The sequence below is a fragment of the Leucoraja erinacea genome, chromosome 24 (assembly GCF_028641065.1).
Source record: "Leucoraja erinacea ecotype New England chromosome 24, Leri_hhj_1, whole genome shotgun sequence".
Lineage (NCBI taxonomy): Eukaryota > Metazoa > Chordata > Chondrichthyes > Rajiformes > Rajidae > Leucoraja > Leucoraja erinaceus.
The window spans coordinates 20,928,311-20,948,375 of NC_073400.1; the positions used below are offsets into that span (position 1 = coordinate 20,928,311).

Sequence of the window (20,065 nt, forward strand, 5' to 3'; positions counted from 1 at the left end):
GTAGGTGCTCGTGTAGAAGAAAAGTGCTGGAGTAACTCAGTGGGTCGGGCAGCATCTTCGGAGACAAAGAATTGGAATATTTCGGGTCGGGACCCTTCTCCGAACTGAAAGTAGACTGCAGGGAACTGGAGGTAAGAAAAGGCCGGAACAAAAGGAAACCGGCAACAGATGACAAGGGAAGAGTTGAGCCACTAACAGCCCATTGTTGGCGGGAAAAAGAGGCGATAACGAGGGATACAAGAGGGGGGCGAATAGCTGAACTGTAAGCCAAATCGGGTGGGGAGGGGGCGGAGTGAGGTAATGCAATAGTCAATTGAAATTAAAGATATCAACGTTCATACCGCTGTGTTCTACGTTGCCCAAGCGAAATATCAGGTGCTGTTCCTCCAATTTGGTTTACTTTACTCTGATAGTGGAGGATGGCCAGGACAGAAAGGCCGGTATTGTAATCGATAGGGGAGTTAAACATGTTGGGCTCGAGGCGATTGCATAGGCCAAGGCGGACTGAACGTAAGTTTTCAGCGAAATGATCAGGCATTCTGTGCTTGGACTGGCCGATGCATAGGATCCTAAGCCAAGAACAACAATGCGTTAAATGGGGTTGGATTATTTTCGGCATGCCTAGCCTCGTATAGGTGCATATGAAGTATTCTGAAGTGATGAATAACAACTTTGTTTGCTAGCTCCTTTATTCTTAATCGAACAAACCTGCAGATGTTTATGTACACAGTAATATCCACCATTGCCGTATCACTTCACCTCACTCACTTTCCCTTCAAGGTCTGTTTCCTCTGGAAGGCTGAAAGTCTCATCAAGCTTATATGCAAGCATGATTATTCCTATTTCCATCGGCTTTCTGGGATGTGCAGACTTCCGAATAGCTTCTTCCCTCTGCTATCAGACTCGAAGGCGAATCACCTCTTTCATATCCAGTTCACAGATTAGATGCCATGTTAGGTTACTCTTCACTGAACGCAAATCGACATTACCATATTTTAGTTTTGTTTTTGCCCTTCTTCAGCTTACATGGAAATATTTGCGCCGTTTTCATGTTTTCGCATTTGCCGTTGCATTTACTGCTTCATTTACCATCATCTTGTATACTGTCTACGCCATGATGTTCATCCGAACAGCAAATTTGTTTGAATCCTGGTTTATAACAATAAGTAAAACTGAAACTCTAATGTACGTGTATTGCCAAACTGACAACTGTGTGCCCACGATTACAAATGGGTGAGGCCTGAATTAAAAAAAAACCACCAACTTTGGTTTGAATGCCCCTTATAAAGTAAATGTCATGAATTATGTTGATGTAACGGACATCATTGTCCATCTTTTGCAAAACACGTATTCAATTCATTGTGAGCCTTTGTTTGTTGCAATTGCAATTTTATACCTGTATTCAGTACATTGTTTTTTTCTGGTTTTCCTCTTTCTACATATATTATCACTTGCACATAAAAATCCCATTTAAATGTTCACGCAATAATCATGAACTATGTTTATAAGTGTAGTGAACCGCCTGTTGCCGTAATGGTAAATTTTAGGTACAGTACATGCATTTATGACAACGCTGTTCAATTATTCCAAACATCACAGAGGAAATACTATTGACAATCGTTTTAACGCCATAATGCTTGGCAACGCATACGTTTCACTGTAGGATGCCCAGAATAATTATACATTAAGGGAAACTGAATATTTCTCGGTGTTGCTAGCGACGTCGGATGTAAACATACCCGAGCAATTAAATATCTGAATGTGAATTGAAAGCAACGCTTGCCAACTTAGGAGAAAAACAAAGGCAGAAAAATATACTTGACTACGTGCATCTTCCATCACATTATATTTTGTTGATACAGAATTGGAGAAACTAAAAGGCATCCTTTTGGAGTATGGTAAGTACTGGAAACTTGTGCATTGTACCGAGTGCAGCCTTGCGCTGGTGACATTTACATTTGCATTTTTTGTATTGTTCTTATTAATATTTGCAAAGAATAGGCGAATGATGAATAATCTAGCAAAGCAGCTCTAAATATTGTGGACAAACTTAATTTTTTTATCTGAACTACTGGGCGTTATGGCGGCTCAGCGTTAGAGTTGACATCGAACAGCGCAAGATAGGGAGGCAAAAGAAAATTCTTGAATCTCGCCTGCCGCCATAGAATGCCCCGTCCGCACCTCGTACAATGGAGGCACCCACCAGTATGTCCAGTTTTAAATTGGGGGAAAATGATGGTGATTAGGTAATATTCCGCTCTGCATACGGTTACTTCTTCCTGAGGAGACTGAAGAAGGTCTATCTGTCTCCTCAGATTCTGGTGAACTTCTACCGCTGCACCATCGAGAACATCCTTACCAACTGTATCACAGTATGGTATGGCAACTGTTCTGTCTCCGACCGGAAAGCACTGCAGAGGGTGGTGAAAATTGTCCAATGCATCACCGGTTCCTCGCTCCTCTCCATTGTGTCTGTCCAAAGCAAGCGTTGTCTGCGAAGGGCGCTCAGCATCGCCAAGGACTGCTCTCACCCCAACCATGGACTGTTTACCCTCCTACCATCCGTGAGGCGCTACAGGTCTCTCCGTTGCCGGACCAGCAGGTCCAGGAACAGCTTCTACCCTGCGGCTGTCACACTACTCAACAATGTACCTCGGTGACATGCCAATCACCCCCTCCCCGCGGACACTCCTCCCACAGGAAAAACACTATGATTGTACACTGGCAATTACAATTAAAGTTGAATCTGAATCTAACTCAGAAGGAAAGAAAAATATCGGTTAGATTGTTATTGTGCAATAAAGTTGTGGTTTCTTTTATCCCGATATGTTATTTCATTAGAACAAAAAATGAGTGTCAAAGACAAAGGTACGAATCTAATTATGACTTCTTTAAAACGCAAAATAGAACCATAAAACTATTATGTACATCGTTTTGTGAGACGCTTAAAATGAACTATACGTTGAATATTTTCTCAATTTTTATTCTACATTTCAATCTTTTCAGGCTTTTCCTCAATTCCGTATGAAAATGTTTATACAAATAGTACTTCAAATATTTTAAATTACCTTTTGAATTCATGAAGGCTGTTAGAGAGATTTGTGGCATGACCTACGGCTAGAACTTTGCTTTCACTTGGGGCCCAGACGATCTCTCAATTATAGCTCTGATCAGGCTAACACATTCGGAAATGTTAATGGAGGAGTGCTGATTTTCTTTAAAAAAAAAAGCTTATTCAGGTCGCGAAATCTATATACCGGGGAGTATATCAAAATTTGGCGCAATGGTTCTCTACTTACACAAATTAATCCTGCAATGTATTGCTTTTGTATTACAATATTTGCATGTCGATTTTACAATATCACAATAACTCATCATTAAACTTTTCGTTGGATCACTCGATAATTGCCGTTATCTACCTGATAGCTTAGTTCCTGTTTTTCCCCCGTAAATTAATGCTCTAAATGATGGCCAAGTCTTATTTTAATGAATCATCGAATCCATTGATGTATATTCTTCTGCTCAGAGTGAATTACACATACCCTATATTAATATTTGTTCCAGTTAAACTAAACCCTGCATTCTAAGCATTTCCACATTCTATTACCTGCATCTGCTAAAATAATCATTTAGTTGTCCCGATTTCCGTTACTCGTTTTTAAGTATGTAGTACTTTTATGTTGAACATTTTACAAACGTACCCAACTTTCTCGTGAGACATGGATACCTATTTAATTACGAGAGATTAAATATAAGCTCATCCCTTCTCAATCAAATATGTTTCTGCACTCTAATTGGAATATTTTTGCCTTCGTTTGGTGAATCATAGAAACATATAATGATGTTGATAAATCATTTAATTCGTCATACGAAATACACATGATCGATTGAGCTTATTTCAGATCTGTCTGCTGCACGACGCAGTAAAGATTAGAGCTGGCATTGAGCTTGTTCCTTATTCTTCCAGAATTCCTCTATGACACTGTAGTTTGCAATATGGCCCTGGATTGTATTCCTAAGGAATTCACGCTATTGCGACGGATGGATTCTACCACCTCAGTATTTTTATACTACGGATCTAGTACTCTACATTCATGTCATTTGGCAACGTTCTGTGCGTAACCTCGCATTGATCTCGAAGGTGGTTGTTCGGGATGCCATTAAGCCGAATATTATTATTAATCTATGTTTTCATGCACCAGATTAGATTTCAATGCATAACAGCGTTAAACAGTCTCCAGTAACCGACACATAAGTAACATGGACATAAGTAAACACTTTGTAGAGTTGTGCAAATATCCAATTCACGGAAACACATCGTGGATGTTCGCATATATCCCGATAAAATCAACTTGGACTTCGGCCACGTTGAAGAAACCCCACATGCTTTTGAAACATTTTCACGTTTACAAATTTACGTGTTATGATAGCTCAAATTACTGCTTCATTTTCAACTATCACACCATTTTAGGTTAGTTTTGAGATACAGCGCGGAAAAACCGGTTCGCCCCCACCGAGTCCGCACCGACCAGCAATTCCAGCAAATTAACACTACTCGGCACGCACTCTGGGGACAAGTTTTACATACCCAGCCATTAACCTGCAAACCCGTACGTCTTTTTAAATGTGGGAGCAAACCGAAGATCTTGGAGAAAACACACGCAGGTCACGGGGAGAACATACAAACATGGTACACACAGATTCCGTAGCCAGGATCGAACCCGTGTCTCTGGTGCTTTAAGGCAATTGTTCAATCGCTACGCCACCGTGCCATGTGGTCGTTGAATTTGTTTATCTAGTGCGAAATTATTTTTCTCTTCAATATTGCTTATGCCCCTGTCCCACTTAGGAAACCTGAACGGAAACCTCTGGTGACTTTGCGCCCCACCCAATGTTTCAGTGCGGTTGCCGGAGGTGTCAGGTCGTGGAAGCAGATAGGGAGACTGACAAAAACCTCCGGGAACCGCACGAAAACCTTGGGTGGGGCGCAACGTCTCCAGAGGTTTCCGTTCAGGTTTCCTAAGTAGGACAGGGGCATTAGGGTAACGATCGTTTTGGTTTCATATTCGTTATTATTATGCCAAGGGTTCTCCGTGCTTGGAGTGTGTTGTACAGTTCGCGTCACTACACTATAGGGCGAACATGATTGAGTAAATAAGATACAGAAGCGAATTCCAAAAACGTTACTTTGATTAAATGGTTTGGGCAATCAGAAATTGTTGGTTAAGCTAACTCAGTTTTCTCTGTAACGAATAGTGTAAAAGTTGACACGATAGACGTATAGAAAGTTAAGAGGGGCAGAACACGATAAATGGTCAGTTCTGTACCCTACGTCTGGGTGCGGTCCCAAATTAGAATGCATACAGTTAATGTGAGTAAGAGTTCGGTGCAAAATCTGTGGAGCATTTATTCGTACAAGCTATATTTGGTATAAGAAATGACATTCCAAATAAACGTTGAAGATTTGAAAAATTGCACCATTTAACATACATCTGATCAGGTATTTTCAAGAAAAGAGGATAGGTGTATTGCATGCGCGTGGGATTATTATAAAAATACATAATGATTGTCAGACGCACTGATCCCAGTTTATGGAACACCATGATTCCATAAATTAACTGTCGGATCATTCCCCCAATAATCATATTTACTAATATTGCATAAAACTGAGTTGATTATTAATCCTCCCCTATACTCAGCTAGGTCACATCCTGCAAAAAAACATCCGTTTTTATATTTTTTTGGTTTCTACATAAAGGTACACTGTAAAAGTTTTATGAAAAATGTTATCTGACCTAGCTTCCAGCTAAATGGAAACGCCCCTCTTCGTTATTTTCCATAGTCCTCTTTCGGTGCTTCAGCATATGTCAATAAATGATCCCTTCATTCTGTTTCTGGTTTTCGGATAGAACATTCAAGGTAAAGGCTGACAAATTCTGACAATATCCAACATTTCATTGATGTATATTCCACGCAATTTGAACGTCCACGATCTATTGATCAGCACATGTAACATCATTTGATTTGCACGCATTAATATCACTCCCTTTCCATTTATAAAAGCATAAGCCAATAAGTACTTGGAGATGAATGATTACTCAATATGAATGCATATGTTTCCTCTTCGACAGCACTCGTGAAATTGAAAGAAACTGTTATAGAGTATGGTGAGTAAATCAATAAACTATTTGTTGCGGTCCATGCAGCTAAACTGATTTAAAATTACTATTATATTAATGCACCTTCATCTTTGCAACGAAAAAACAACTTTCTCAGCAAATATATATTTGTTTACTTATTCAACTAACTGGTGGTCATTTGAGTTCTTGTGTAGTGATTCTGGACGTGGATGCACCTTAACTTAACACTCTGTTGTTCGCAGTTCCAAACGTCAAGAAACATACCATGACGTTTTGAGACCTAGTTGCTTCGTCATTTTATGTCCTTTTTCAGTGAGACAATCACTTGCTGACTACTACAATATATGAATATTTCTCCAATCTGCTCAAGTGGAGTACACATTCCTTGGCTCTTGTTTTAAATACACCGATTGCAAGTATGTTTAGATAAGTTAGATTTTCAAACCACATCGTTTCTCCAAGCAATGTTTTATTTCCGTGCAGAAATGAAACAAACCACGCATGACACAGGTAAGAGGATATAAATAACTGCGTGCGCAGACACTATTTACATTTCATTTCGAATTGCTCCACATTTTAGCCACAGTAGCAAGGCTTGAGCAAATATTTGCCATATCATTTGAAAGGCTGAGGGAAGAGAGACCTCTGCTTTTCTTGCACAATCTGTTAGATTGACTCACTTCATCTGGACAAAGTGCAGACGGGAGGTAGGCAGTGATAACGATGTGGACGAGAGATGTTGGGCAAAGGTTATCAGGTGATAATGGACGCAGATAGCTTGGGGTTGATTGGCAGATAGCACCCGAGTGGGGACCAGAGTGATGGATATTGCAGCTGATGCTAGAAGTTGATTTGAGGATAAGAAAAGCCGCAGATTCTGGGTTCACATAGGAAAGGGGATGATGCGTGGATCTAAATAAGGTACGTTGACAGAGTGTAAAACATGGGAAGTTAATCAGTTGGGTGAGGGTAAAATTAAACAGTGGGTCTGTGTGATGGATGATGGTGTAGATGGGAGAAGCGGAACATCAGGATAATGTAACATGTGTGTTACTGAAGGAACAGGGGTAGTGTATTAATATAGCTAGAAAGGAAAATATATACGGGGTACCTGGAAGGATAAGTGGTATCTGGAATTGTAATGTTCCATATTCCGACAATGTAAGACACTGTTTCTTTATTTTCTGTTTGGCCATCACACTGGCATTGGAGGAGGCAGAAAACAGCTATAACGCCTCGTGAATGGGTTGGGGAAATAAAATGGTTGGCCAGCGAGAGGTAGATATGACTACGGCGGACAAAGTGCATGTGCCAGGCAAAGCTGTCACCGACTCCACGTTGTATCTCATAGATGTAGGAAGGCCACACGAAAAGCACAAGTGTAATGGACGAGCTCGGAGCCTCCAGCAACTGTTGTGCCCTGTGCCTCCTGTTTATGTCATATTCAAATGTTATTACTCTTTATTTATCTTTTCATAGTTCGTATCCCCACACACATATTTAACCTACGGTGAAAGGTCATATACAGGCCTATTCGTTTTTCCTCAGATGCAGTGAGATGGATACCGTGTCTAGCTTCTCGGACTTTATCCAGGAAATTAGCAAACACGAACGAAGTATGGATGTGCAAATCTTATTATCACCATACAAATAGGAGAGATGACGAGGTTGTACCACTGGAATATATGTGTATACCATAAATATATGGCAACAGTACTGTGAAAACAAGTATATCTTAGTAAGATAAGAACAACAACCAATAGAGCTATCGGGATCTGACGACCATCATGACCCTCCACACCCTTGCTGATGAAGAGGCACACTATATGAAGGCCAAATTTGCCACTATACTAAGTCAACAGTGTTGACTATTCAACTGTCGATTCTCGTGCGTTCTACATCTTAAATCGAATCACCTGCAAATTAGGCCATGTTGTGATCTGCGGGTACTTTGACAATATTCAATACCATCACACGTCAAATGCCGACAGGCAGCTCTGCATTTCAAAATCAGATATCGTGGCAACATCTTTCTCTGCAGCTGAAGCGTCATTTCCCTTCTAAAATGGCTGAACACGACCATGTCCTCCACATCTGTTTCCTAGATATGTAATTGTCCAAGGCAACCAATAACCGATGTCATATGTTTTATTACACTCTCTAGAATGCTTGAAAATGAAGGACGATCTAGATGATAAAGGTATTTTTTTTTAACTATGCTTAATTGTGTAGCAGCATATGATTCTAAAACAACACTAACATAAATAGAAACATAGAAACAAGGTGCAAGAGATAGGCCATTCGTCCCTTCGTGCATGCACCGCCATTCAATATGATCATGGCTGATCATCCAACTCAGTATACTTTACCTGCCTTCTCTCCACACACCCTGATCCCTTTAGCCACCAGGGGCAGATTTAACTCCCTCTTAAATATAGGCAGTGAACTGGCCCCAACTACCTTCTATGGCAGAGAATTCCACAGATTCACCACTCTCTGTGAAAAATGTTCTTCTCATCTCGGTCCTAAAAGAGTTCCCCCTTATCCTTAAACTGTGACCCCTTGTTCTGGACTACCCCAACATCGGGAACAATCTTCCTGCATCTAGCCTGTCCAACCCCTTAAGAATGCTGTACGTTTCTATAAGACTTCTCAGTCTTCTAAATTCGAGCGAGTACAAGCCAAGTCTATCCAGTCTTTCTTCATATGAAAGTCCTGCCATGCCAGGAAACAGTCTGGTGAACCTTCTCTGTACTCCCTCTATGGCAAGAATGTCTTTCCTCAGATTAGGAGACCAAAGCTGTACCCAATACTCCAGGTGTGGCCTCACCAAGGCCATGTACAACTGCAGTAGAGTAGATTGTAAAAGCAAATAAAGTAATTAATGTTATGTTAAATATGTTATGAATGTTATGTTAAATAGGTATGTTAAATTATGCACGAAGGGGACATTTTAAAATTGGTGTTATAGTTCCAGGAAGACATGAAGGAAGTGCGTGTTGTGCAGTCAACAAATTGTATCAATGCATTGCACAGCATTGCAAAATCCCAAATTTAAGTGCACGTTTATAAACTGACGATATCGCAGAAAATACCCGAACTGCGTTGAAAGGCATCTGATGCATCGATGCATTCTCCATCTTTGAGTACACATCAGCGTTCACTTTATTCTAAATGCATGTTTTTGTAATACTTAATTTGTCTGAAACCGAGTGCAATAAAGAACATTTGTTGAAGAAGGAACCGCAGATGCCGGAAAATCGAAGGTAGACAAAAATGCTGGAGAAACTCAGCGGGTGAGGCAGCATGCATGGAGCGAAGGAAATAGGCAACGTTTCGGGTAGAAACCCTTCCTCAGAAAAAAAAAAACATCGCATGCTAGTGATCAGTTTCAGTGCCCGTATACTGATTTACAGCATTCTTTATTGCAACTCGCTTTGCTTTTTAGACTAGTCATATCGTAGAATTATTTCGTTTGTAACATGACTTTAAAGTTCCCATCAGCACGTAAGCCTCGTTTCCTAACGTGCTTACCCAGTCTGTTTGCTCTTCGGGTTATACCTATTAAAAGCTAAAATGTGTTCTTATATTTTACAGAATGTCCTACATTATGCGCTATTTCCGTGATACACGATACATGAGCCTTTGATACTGACGAACAGCTACTAACTTATCATAGATCGACATAGTTTAAATTACATTACCAAGCCTGCGGAGTGCTCGAAAAATAACAATTGACATAATGCTATTTGTTCAGATGAATTCGTTCTTAACCTCAGCAACGCGAGAATTGACGTCCAATATGAAATATTAACCGGAATAATTTAATCAGAAATTGAAATGAAGATGAATTCTGGCAATCGTAAATTTACCCCTTGATTTGAATCAAAATACCATTCGAAATCAAATGATCCTCAAGGGGTCATTTCACATGTTAGATGGATTAAATACGGTGAATATATTATCTTATATATATTCGGTGAATATATTCTCTTTGAGTCAAACCCACTTTCGAAATTGATGTAATTTATTGGAACTGGAACGAACATTTAAAAAGAGTTTCACGGAAATCATCCTTCCAAGAAAGATTATACATTGAAATTCGCCCGTTATCGATGTTGTATGATATAAACCTTTTGAAGTAAACACAATTATGTCGAACCATACCGTTGTAGCCCAAATAATTAGCAGTGCATGCCGTTGTGATGTTTTATAAACACGCATTAATAAAATTTCCAACAGTGCAAGCATTAGCAAAGAAGGACAGAGGCAAGTAGATTTTGATGACCGTGGTCAGTACAAAATGCTTGCAGATCGTTGTAATTTTCAACGAATGAAACAGGTTTCATTACATTTGATATATTGTGACATGCTAGTTAGTTATCTATCAATCTGAGATGTTCCCTAAAATTGCATTGTACACACATTTTGAAATATTATCCGCACGTTAGTGCTTTTAGAAACCTCACCTACCCGTGATCGCTTCAAGGGATAGCTGCAAATAGCTAAGCAGCTTAGTATGTAAGAGTCTAAGAGCCCTTGTTATGATATCAATAACAAGAAGATGGAACAGATTTTGTCAGATATAATCTGAAGCAATCATACCATTTTGTTTCCACTGGCAGATATGTATTAGTATTATGTAGCTTTGGAGTAACCTTTCAGGATTCAGTGTTTATTCGCACATCTTTAACTTTGTTCACATTTAAGTGTAAACCTATAACCTCATTGCACGCTGTTATATCACATTTTGATCCAGAACTGGATTCAATCATTCTCTTACTACGCATCGAAAACCAATAATATTTTCATATTTTAGATAATTATTTAAATCTACGCTTACATAAACCTTCGCGACTGGAAATAATATTTTAAAAAACGACTTATTTATGAAATATATCCCCCCCCCTCCCTCGTAGTAATGAATTTTCACAATTTTATTGTGAATGTGTACATCACGCTTCGAAATTCGCTGCTGATATATTAAAAAATGTACATGCACATAAACTATCAATGTATAGAGAGTGCTCCTTATAATTTCAACTAATACCAGTTTACTATTATTATACCAACTGAGAAGACTGTGTTTTGCTATTATAGCATTTTCTTCATTTTGTTTCCAAACAGAATTAGAAAAACTAAGGAAATCACTCACGAATTATGGTAAGTTTAATAAATGAATACAGATGGCTTGTTTTCACGGTAAACTGTTTCTGTAATTGCCTTGCCGTCTTTTACATATATTGGGTCAATTAATTTTAGGAGAAACCGCACAAGAAATTTAGTATGGTGCTGTTCAGTTAACTTGAACTCATTGTTCAGCCAATCACCGAGTCACCATCTCTCAGAATATTTTTTTGAATGCATTGCTGTTTTCTGAGTTGACAATAGACAACAGTAGTATTAATAAGGGGGCACACCAATGATTTTGCACTGGCTATATTTACTTCCATAGATAGTAGGTAGTTCAATTTGGGATTCAGAATTCTTCACGCCATAGATATGAAATCGGCAATTCCCTAATTTAATGGATGCCAATAATCTGCAGGTCTTGAAATTGACATAAAATAAATCGGGAACAGCAAAGTCATGAAAAGGAAAAAAAATACGTTGAATGCTAAAATAAAAGTTATCAATCGGAGGCAAATACGGGACTATTTTGACATGGATCAAACTCAGATTAGCTTGCAGCCGAATCACAGTGCACTGTGATTCGCTGCCGAAGAATTTAATCCTGTGGCTACTAGCATTTCGGACAATTCCAGGTGACTTCCGATTCCCACCGTATTTCACGATAAGCGAAGCCCTGCGTCCATAACGTAATATGTGACATCGAGTTCTAGAGGGATATGTAAAATATGAAGTCAGCTAAAGAAAGTTGAGTCAATGTTATTGTAGAAATTATCCAAAGTCAAGGACATATTGACTCGGACTATGCACATAAATAGGAATCATACGTAAATTATATGCATATGGAACTCAAATGCTCAAGACAGTGGAAAAATAAAGACTGCAACATTGCCAAGGGGTGCCTAATGAATGATTGAAGAAATACGTTTATTAGCCAAGTTTTCACATACAAGGAATTGTCCTTGGAGCTCCGCCCGCAAGTGACAACATGGCATACAGTGGCAGTTAAGAATGACCCATAAACTATTAATCATTAATACGCCGAATGCTATAATTATTTTTTGCAGAAAAATAAAAGATAATGTCAAACTCAGATCATCAATGTCTATCACAACACATCCCATCCGAGAGGCTATGTTTACAAATGAAATAATATTATCAACGTGTTCATAATTAAAGGGACATTATGTTCAGTATTTTCTCATGTTTAATCGTGAGATCAATCGAATGAAATGTTCTGCTCAAGCTTGAGTATCAGAAAATTAATCGTGCCTCCACTTGTAATTGTACACGGGCATGTTATTGACATTAACAGAGGAGAACTGGAGCACTGAAAGCAAAGGTAAAACAAGACAACTTACGAAAATCCTCTTTCGTATACAGTAGTTCACGCTTCGTTCAAAGTCCTTACGCAATGTTTTCGAATGTAAAGTGTGTTATATAATAGCAGCTATGAGAGTCCGAAAGTCATTGAAGTATAGAGCTATACAACATGCGAACAGTTCCCCGGTGTCCCAGTTGGCATTCTGGGCTGATGCCGACTATCACGTTTGGCCACTATCCTCGTAAAAATAACATTTTCCATCTATCTGCACAAAGGACTTTTGACAATCATAACTTATCCACTCTATAGCTTCCTCAGGAATATCTTCCCAGAATGGGGTTGCTCTGAGTTAAAATCACACCGCGAAAACATTTTGTTTTTCACAAATAGCTGTAAGAGGATCGGGCCGACTCAGCATGGATATGCGAATGGGAAATCCTGCTTGACTAATCTTTTGGAATTTTTTGAGGATGTAACTAGGAAAATGGACAAGGGATAGCCAGTGGATGTGGTGTTCCTGGACTTCCACAAAGCCTTTGATTAGGTCCCGCGTAGGAGATTCGTGGGCAACATTAGAGCACATGGTTTTGGGCGTAGTGTACTGACATGGGTAGACAATTACTTGGCAGACAGGAAACAAAGAGTGGGAATTAATGGAACCCTTTCAGAATGGCAGGGAGTGACTAGTGGGATACCGCAAGGGTCTATGCTGCGACCGCAGTTATTTACAATATACATTAATGATTTAGGTGAATGCATTAAAAGTAACAATAGCACATTTGGAGACGACACAAAGCTGGGAGGGAGTTTGAAATCTGAGCAGGATACTATGAGGATGCAGGGTGGCTTGGACAGGTTGGGTGAGTGGGCAGATGCATGGCACATGCAGTTTGTAGATCAGCCAATAAAACGAACAAGGAAGAGGTGCGTATTTGTATCAACCCTAGAGACCTAAATATTGCGTTAAAGAGACTGCACAGCCTCATGCATACCGAAGAAGAAATGACTGCGCACTTGGGCAAGGCTACTGTGTTCTCTCTTTTGGATGCCAAGAGCTCGTATCTGCACGTAAGTAAAACCACAGTTTATTGGCACTGGACCCGGTGTAGAAAGACCTGAACGCGAGACCAAGGCAGAGCAAGGACGTCTGTAGGAGGAAGCTTGATCGGAAATTTTAGCAAAACAAAATGGGGGAATGTTAAGGCCACACGTGTTGCTATGGCTACAATTGTGGCTTTAAACTAAATAGTGGGGGGGGGGGGGGGGGGGGGGGGGTGACAACTTGGGAAGTATAAAAATTGAGTTGGGGGGAAGGGGGACTACAGGAAAAAGTTACAAAAGATTCTCGAATTAATGGGAAGGAAAGCTTGAGAAAGGACAACAGAGTAAGGTCAGGACCAATTGCGAGGGGGAAGTGAGTACGGAGGTCAAAGTACTCTATATGAATGCGTGAAGTATAAGGAATAAACGGGACGAGCATGAAGCTCAGCTAGAAAAAAGGCAAGTATGAAGTTGTGGGAATTACTGAAACATGGCCGCAAGAGGGCCAGGGCTGGGAACTGAATATTCAAGGGTATATCTCCTATCGAAACGACAGACAGGTGGGCAAAGCTTGAGTTGGTGAGGAACAATTCAGTCCTTTGCAAGATCATTGGGCCAGGAGATGTGGGTCGAGGGGGAATTGTAAGCCCTAATGGGACGAATACAGGACAGTAGCCCAGTCAAAGTACTATGAATCATGAGTGCGCGATTGGCATGTAGCAGAATAAACGGGTTATGGGAGATTTCAACAGCTCAGCTGGGAAAATCTGGTTGGTATTGGATCCCAAGAAAATGACTTTGCAAAGTGCCTTCGTGATGTATTCTTTGAATAGCATGTATTGGAGCCTACCAGAGAGAAGGCAATTCTGGATTTAGTGTTATATAATGCACCGGATTTGATAAAGGACCTCGAGGTTAATAAGCCATTAGGAAGTAGTGACCATAACATGGTCAGGTCTAATCTACAATTGAAGATGGTGAAGAGGAGATCGGAGGTGTCAGTGTCGCAGTCGAATAAAGGGAACTATGGGGCCATGAGGGAGCAGCTGGCCAATGTTTCCTGGAAAGACACACTAGCAGAGATGACAGTGAAACAAAAATGACAGATGTTTCTAGGAATAATACAGAAGGTGCCGGAGCAGTTCAGTCCTAGGAGGAAGAAAGATTCCAAGGGGAGTAAGGGGCGACCGTGGCTGACAAGGGACGTCAGAGACAGTATAAAAAATAAAGCGAAGAATTACAACGTAGCAAAGATGAGCGGGAAGCAAGAGGATTGGGTAATATTTAAAGTACAACAGAAGATAACCAAAAAGACAATACGGGGAGAATAGATGAGGTACGAAGGTAAGCTAGCCAAGAATATAAAGCCGGATAGTAAAAGCTTCTTTAGGCATGTGAAGATGAAAAAAAATAGTTAAGACCAACGTTGGACCCTTGAAGACCGAAAAGGGCGAATTTATTATGGGGAACAAGGAAATGGCAGATGAGTTGAACAGGTAATTTGGATCCGTCTTCACTAAGGAGGACACAAACAATTTTCCTGATATAGTAGTGGCCAGAGGATCTGGGGTGACAGAGGAACTGAAGGAACTCCACATTAGGCAGGACATGGTGTTGGATAGACTGATGGGACTGAAGGCTGATAAATCCCCGGGGCCTGATGGTCTGCATCCCAGGGTACTTAAGGAAGTGGTTCTAGAAATCGTGGATGCATTGGTGATAATGTTCCAATGTTCTATAGACTCAGGATCAGTTCCTGTTGATTGAAGATGTTAGTAGGAAAATGGACAAGGGAGAGACAGTGGATGTAGTGTACTTGGACTTTCAGAAAATACTTGATAAGGTCCCACATAGGAGATTAGTGGGCAAAATTAGGGAACATGGTATTGTGGGTACAGTGCTGACATGAATAGAGAAGTGGTTGGCAGACAGGAAACAAAGAGTGTGCCGAAAGGGATTAACGTGTCCCTTTCAGAATGGCAGGCAGTTACTAGTGAAGTACCGCAAGGTTCGGTGCTGGGACCGCAGCTATTTACAATATACATCAATGATTTGGATGAAGGGATTGAAAGTAACCTTAACAAATTTGCAGGTGACACAAAGCTGGGTGGCAGTGTGAATTGTGAGGATGATGCTATGAGAATGCAGGGTGACTTGGACAGGTTGCGGGAGTGGGCAGATGCATGGAAGATGAAGTTTAACGCGGATAAATGTGAGGTTATCCACATTGGTAGCAAAAACAGGAAGGCAGATTACTATCTAAATGGCGTCAATTTGGGAAAAGGGGAAGTACAATGGGATCTGGGGTCCTTGTACATCAGTCTATGAAAGTAGCATGCAGGTACAGCAGGCAGTGAAGAAAGCGAATGGCATGTTGTCCTTTATAACAAGAGGAATCGAATATAGGAGCAAAGAGGTCCTTCTGCAGTTGTACAGAGCCCTAGTGAGACCACATCTGGAGTATTATGTGCAGTTTTGGTCCCCTAATTTGAGGAAGGACATTCTTGCTATTGAGGGAACTCCGCATAGATAGCACCCGTAGTCGGGATCGAACCCGGGTCTCTGGCGCCGCCAGCGCTGTGAGGCAGCAAATTTACCGTTGCGCCACCATGACATGATATATTTTCTTGTCTGCCCCCATCTCTTCGGTAATGATGTTTCTTTCACGATAGCATGTTTGACTATCGCGATGTGCCTTTGAATCACTGCTGGTGTTACATACCTGACTGCCGGTCCTGCTGTCTACGGATGTGGGAATGGCAACAGGGGATTCCTGCAATATGTGACTGCTCCACCCCCCCCCCCCCCCCCCACACCCCGCCGATTATCACCCATCTGCTTTCTTCCTGTACCTTAGGTAGGATCACCTCACGACTACTCCGATCGATGACTACACTAAGTTGCCTACACCTCTTGTCCCCCAGCCGCGATCCCGCGATATATATGCGGAGCTGAATTGGAAGTAATTCTCCCATGTGTAGTGCTGTGGGACACGGGTCGTTTCCCTGTTTTCCAGCATTCTTCTGGAGCAGCATGCACTTTTTGCTATCTGCCATCTTCATTGTTAAAAGAGAGAACATAACTTGTTTCGCCGTCGTCCTCAGCTCACCCTATACGTCTAAGTCTGACGATCCAAATCTCGATACGTGACTTCAAAATACGGCATTGATGGTCCCAGAAAGCCGCTCCTTTGATACCTGCCTTCATTTTATGGCCCAGCTGATGCCCTCATTCCGTTCGTAACTGCTGTGTTTTAAATTCTGCCTCTCCTCTCTGATAACCACTCGCAATTTTTCTCAGTATTAAGCTTCCTGAATATTTTGAATATTGTGTTTTTTTTTCTGATAAACACCTTTGTAATCTAATATCTAACGTGCAAACCACTTTGCAGAACTACAAAGGTTGAAAGACTCCTTCCTTGACCAAGGTGAACAAAGCAACGCAGCGGTCTCGGACATTTCTTATTTCATTATAATCCCATGGCATCGAAAACATACGCTTACTTGTCTCAGGATTCGACGTTTGGTGCACCGAAGTGATCAAGTGTATTTATGTATTTATTTAATTTAGTCATTATGGGGTCAGAGTGGCGCAGCAGTATATTTGCCGTCTTGAGCGCTAAGTGCGCCTTTTCTATCCCACATTCCGAAGACGTACAGTTTTGTTGGTTAATTAGCTTCACTACATATCCACCAGTGTATACGATATAACTAATATTCGCAGGTGGGCGTGGATGTGTGGGTCAACGGATCAATTCCCACGCTGTATCTCTAAACTAAACTTAAAGCTGAACGTGCGATTTTTAGGCTATTTGCGTTATGTTCAGCATCTGGCAGAAATATCTGACGGGACATAGCTGTCGGCTGATGTTGTCAAAACCATAAACTTCCCTCAACATTTGTCATTGTAATCCTTTAAAAATGCTCTTGTCCGTCGTTTTTAATTTTAATCACTGAAAAACAGTTATGCAGTCCAGTCATAATTAAACATTGCATTTCGTTAATATTACAACCTTACTGAGGAATATGAAAACAACCATGATCACAATTACGTTAAGATACGCAACAGCCGTAAGCCGACTGTATCGTCGGGCCGCTGCACATGTTATGGCATTTTGCCTGTCTAATTATAGTTAAGCCTAGTAGTTGAGTCTTTTCGCGTCATTGGTAAAACCAGAAAACACGAACATGTACTCCATTCACTTGTTTCCTCATGCAGGACAACAACTTGGAAAAAGGGATAGAGGTAACGATACATTTTCTCTTTTGCTGAAGTAAATCATTTCGTTCGTTTAATATCTACAAACATACTTGGCCAGGATTTTATGTTCTCAAATGTCTTATATTACGCTATATATCTACAGTTTTAAAGACACTACATGAAGTGTGTAATTTTGTTTTGTTTCCTTGCCAACCCTGCCAGGACATGGACACAATTTTTAACAGTGATCGTAAAGTAAAATAGCTGGATATTCATGATTACGTGCTAGTGGCGCAGCACGTTTAATTTGGCGCATACAAAGTATAATGCGTATAGATAATTATTTAAACGTATGTTTTATAGAGCTGTTTTTTTGAAAATTCTCCCGGAAGTTTTTCATTTAAGCGGTCGTTTAAAGCCAACTGTTCGTGTTTTCGTACATTTTGGTGCTGACGATAAAGTTGGAATTCAATTAATTCATATTGAGCATTAATTCTTATTGAAACAAAACAGGAAATGCTCTCGTTTTTGCACAAGCCTCCTGTAAGAGTGGAAGGCGATATATATAATGGATACATCAAAATTATGTCACAGTGGGGAATTACACTATTGGTAGAATTGGTAGAATTTTATAATATGGTAGTCAGATAAAACATTAAAAGAGATAAGGAGGTTATTGTATCCGTCGCCATTATATTTTCAGTTTACATATCGTATATTGCAGGAGTGGATGTGAATACCGAGCACGTTGTTCTAATCGTGCCATATTTTAAGAAAGCTATTGTTTTGAAGTATAGCTGTATTTCTCCGATTTCAGGGTACCATGGGAGTAAACATACAATTATTTACGTGGCAAACTATAATGGGATTATTTTTCGCATAGAACTTGAAAAATTGAAGAAAAATCTTCAAGAGTATGGTGAGTTTGAAAAGTGAATCCTACCCCGATTATTTTTTATTACAAAAAGGAATATTAGTTTGGCTCTTTGGCTTTCTTTCCTCCTTATGTATACATTTGACCCACGTGTGAATTTGGCATCATATAACAAACACAGCATTAAGTTTAGTTCCAAATAGGATACGTCATTCTATGATCAGACTAATCGCTCTAATAGTTAAATAAAATGAATCAATTGCATTTATTACATCCATCCGTCACTTTGATTTAACTAAAAAAAATATTCTTGACGGTGTGAACAGAGACGCTGCCCTTGTCGCTCAAGTATCACATAATTTAAATTAGTTTAGTTTAGTTTAGTTTAGTTTAGTTTAGTTTCGTTCATTATGATGCCGGGGTGCAGTGTAAAGTTTTTTTTGCTTGATATCCAGTCATATAAATCACTATACACGATTACAATCACACCGTCCACTGTGCACAGATGAAGAATAGGTATACAATATTTAGTGCAAGATTAACGATTGCTCAACGTCTCCAATAAGGTGAAGGCCGCAACGTTGCTAATGCGAGGACCATGATGTTGCCTAATAACAGCTGGGGAAAAAAATATTATTGCATCTGGAGGGGGACGGGGGGGGGGGGGGGGGGGGGTGGGTCCCACTCATGCTTCCATGAGTGGGAGGGGGGGGGGAGGGTGATCATAGCCTCATAATTAAAGGACCGTCATTTAGATCCATGATTCCAGACCATTTAGGAAGCTATGTCATTGCTCAGAATTGGTGAAATGTGTAGAATTATTTGGAAACTGTAGAGAAGCATGGGGGGGGGCTCAGAGATTGGTGAATGTGTAGAACTCATCCGGGTGCACAGAAACCTGTAGAGATCATGTCACCTATTTTTTTAATTTTTGCCAGGATCAGGGGGGCCAGTATGTGAATTTAGATCATTTTATGTTAGAAGTTCACGGTTATTTTACTTTGCTCAGAGATTGGTGAATGTGTAGAATTATTTGCCACAGAAACCTGTAGAGAGCATGTCACTGGATATTTTTAAGGCGGAGACAGCTTGGTTTTACATTACTACAAGTGTCACGGGTCATGGAGAGAAGGCGGGAGGACGGGATTAAGAGGGCTAGATAGACCAGCCATGATTGAATGGCGGAGTACACTTCATGGGCCGAATGGTGTAATTTTACTCCTATTCCTTATGCCCTTGTAGCCTTGGCATTCCGCGGTAGCAAAAGGGCTACCGCGGAATCTCACTTTTTTCTCAAAACCCGTTTCAATATGGTTGTGCGTAATATTCGATATATGAATAGTACACATTCGGTGT

The 20,065-nt window shown here is 40.4% G+C and overlaps 2 long non-coding RNA genes across 2 annotated transcripts; both read left to right on the top strand.

Moving 5' to 3' along the window:
* Window positions 1-1,860: 1,860 nt before the first annotated feature.
* Window positions 1,861-10,409, top strand: LOC129709025 (uncharacterized). The gene is made up of 6 exons (XR_008725448.1): window positions 1,861-1,898; window positions 2,842-2,868; window positions 6,132-6,167; window positions 6,624-6,650; window positions 8,305-8,340; window positions 10,383-10,409. It is a non-coding gene; the product is annotated as an uncharacterized LOC129709025 (long non-coding RNA).
* Window positions 10,410-11,265: 856 nt separating this feature from the next.
* LOC129709026 (uncharacterized) lies at window positions 11,266-17,063 on the top strand. Its single transcript, XR_008725449.1, has 3 exons — window positions 11,266-11,303; window positions 12,586-12,612; window positions 17,027-17,063. It is a non-coding gene; the product is annotated as an uncharacterized LOC129709026 (long non-coding RNA).
* Window positions 17,064-20,065: the final 3,002 nt, after the last annotated feature.